The 2,500-nt window shown below is 47.4% G+C and overlaps 4 non-coding genes across 4 annotated transcripts; all 4 read right to left on the minus strand.

Moving 5' to 3' along the window:
• Positions 1-565: 565 nt before the first annotated feature.
• Positions 566-638, minus strand: TRNAT-UGU (transfer RNA threonine (anticodon UGU)). Its single transcript has one exon. It is a non-coding gene; the product is annotated as a tRNA-Thr (tRNA).
• A 751-nt stretch (positions 639-1,389) lies between these two features.
• On the minus strand, positions 1,390-1,472 carry TRNAL-CAG (transfer RNA leucine (anticodon CAG)). The gene has a single exon. It is a non-coding gene; the product is annotated as a tRNA-Leu (tRNA).
• Positions 1,473-1,938: 466 nt separating this feature from the next.
• TRNAT-UGU (transfer RNA threonine (anticodon UGU)) lies at positions 1,939-2,011 on the minus strand. Its single transcript has one exon. It is a non-coding gene; the product is annotated as a tRNA-Thr (tRNA).
• A 104-nt stretch (positions 2,012-2,115) lies between these two features.
• TRNAL-CAG (transfer RNA leucine (anticodon CAG)) lies at positions 2,116-2,198 on the minus strand. Its single transcript has one exon. It is a non-coding gene; the product is annotated as a tRNA-Leu (tRNA).
• Between the last annotated feature and the right edge of the window lie 302 nt (positions 2,199-2,500).

Below are 2,500 nucleotides of genomic sequence, written 5' to 3' on the forward strand. Positions count from 1 at the left end.
AACCATGCAAACGCTGTCAGAAGAGGGATTTGAACCCACGCCTCCAGGGGAGACTGCGACCTGAACGCAGCGCCTTAGACCGCTCGGCCATCCTGACACGGAGGTGCATTGTGCCACCGGAAAGTAGGGTGGTTGAGAGAGCTGAATTGTGGTCTTCTACGAAGCCTTCAATTAAGACATGTGAATGGCACCTAGCCCTTGAGGGCAGAAGTAAGGCAGCCTCCAGCTCTAGAATCATAGCTACCATTATTAGGCCAACCCATGAATGGTGGCATAAGCACCAGTGTTGGCTTCTTGGCCATCCAGAAGAACGGAATACGGCCGCTCTCTTTTTAGGAAGAGAATGTTATGAATGTGGTCTAAGTCTTCTTGGAGCCAGTAAGGTTTTTTTTTTTTTTTTTGCTCAAAGTGGGGTCAATGTTGTGAACCTTGACCAGGGTTGAATGTAATGTGATCTTTCATGTAAGGGGAGTTGACCTAGAGGCAGTGGCGGTTTTTGATAAGACAGCTGGTGAAAGAAAATAGGTTGTCAGGAAAGAAAGATACAGCGCATGAAATAACGCTTAGGCCCTAGTGAGATTTGAACTCACGACCCCTGGTTTACAAGACCAGTGCTCTAACCCCTGAGCTATAGAGCCACAGTGCTCTGTTGAGTAAATGTGTTAAAAAAAAAAAAAAAAAAACGTTCTTGGCTGTGAAAGACTAGCAGGTAGGGGCCCTGTGAAAAAACCATGCAAATGCTGTCAGAAGTGGGATTTGAACCCACGCCTTCAGGGGAGACTGCGACCTGAACGCAGCGCCTTAGACCGCTCGGCCATCCTGACACGGAGGTGCATTGTGGCACCGGAAAGTAGGGTGGTTGAGAGAGCTGAATTGTGGTCTTCTACGAAGCCTTCAATCAAGACATGTGAATGGCACCTAGCCCTTGAGGGCAGAAGTAAGGCAGCCTCCAGCTCTAGAATCATAGCTACCGTTATTAGGCCAACCCATGAATGGTGGCATAAGCACCAGTGTTGGCTTCTTGGCCATCCAGAAGAACGGAATACGGCCGCTCTCTTTTTAGGAAGAGAATGTTATGAATGTGGTCTAAGTCTTCTTGGAGCCAGTAAGGTTTTTTTTTTTTTTTTTGCTCAAAGTGGGGTCAATGTTGTGAACCTTGACCAGGGTTGAATGTAATGTGATCTTTCATGTAAGGGGAGTTGACCTAGAGGCAGTGGCGGTTTTTGATAAGACAGCTGGTGAAAGAAAATAGGTTGTCAGGAAAGAAAGATACAGCGCATGAAATAACGCTTAGGCCCTAGTGAGATTTGAACTCACGACCCCTGGTTTACAAGACCAGTGCTCTAACCCCTGAGCTATAGAGCTATAGTGAAAAAACCATGCAAACGCTGTCAGAAGTGGGATTTGAACCCACGCCTCCAGGGGAGACTGCGACCTGAACGCAGCGCCTTAGACCGCTCGGCCATCCTGACACGGAGGTGCGTTGTGCCACCGGAAAGTAGGGTGGTTGAGAGAGCTGAATTGTGGTCTTCTACGAAGCCTTCAATCAAGACATGTGAATGGCACCTAGCCCTTGAGGGCAGAAGTAAGGCAGCCTCCAGCTCTAGAATCATAGCTACCGTTATTAGGCCAACCCATGAATGGTGGCATAAGCACCAGTGTTGGCTTCTTGGCCATCCAGAAGAACGGAATACGGCCGCTCTCTTTTTAGGAAGAGAATGTTATGAATGTGGTCTAAGTCTTCTTGGAGCCAGTAAGGTTTTTTTTTTTTTTTGCTCAAAGTGGGGTCAATGTTGTGAACCTTGACCAGGATTGAATGTAATGTGATCTTTCATGTAAGGGGAGTTGACCTAGAGGCAGTGGCGGTTTTTGATAAGACAGCTGGTGAAAGAAAATAGGTTGTCAGGAAAGAAAGATACAGCGCATGAAATAATGCTTAGGCCCTAGTGAGATTTGAACTCACGACCCCTGGTTTACAAGACCAGTGCTCTAACCCCTGAGCTATAGAGCCACAGTGCTCTGTTGTGTAAATGTGTTAAAAAAAAAAAAAAAAAAAACGTTCTTGGCTGTGAAAGACTAGCAGGTAGGGGAACCGTGAAAAAACCATGCAAACGCTGTCAGAAGTGGGATTTGAACCCACGCCTCCAGGGGAGACTGCGACCTGAACGCAGCGCCTTAGACCGCTCGGCCATCCTGACACGGAGGTGCATTGTGCCACCGGAAAGTAGGGTGGTTGAGAGAGCTGAATTGTGGTCTTCTACGAAGCCTTCAATCAAGACATGTGAATGGCACCTAGCCCTTGAGGGCAGAAGTAAGGCAGCCTCCAGCTCTAGAATCATAGCTACCGTTATTAGGCCAACCCATGAATGGTGGCATAAGCACCAGTGTTGGCTTCTTGGCCATCCAGAAGAACGGAATACGGCCGCTCTCTTTTTAGGAAGAGAATGTTATGAATGTGGTCTAAGTCTTCTTGGAGCCAGTAAGGTTTTTTTTTTTTTTT

Source organism: Hyperolius riggenbachi, chromosome 1 (assembly GCF_040937935.1).
Source record: "Hyperolius riggenbachi isolate aHypRig1 chromosome 1, aHypRig1.pri, whole genome shotgun sequence".
Lineage (NCBI taxonomy): Eukaryota > Metazoa > Chordata > Amphibia > Anura > Hyperoliidae > Hyperolius > Hyperolius riggenbachi.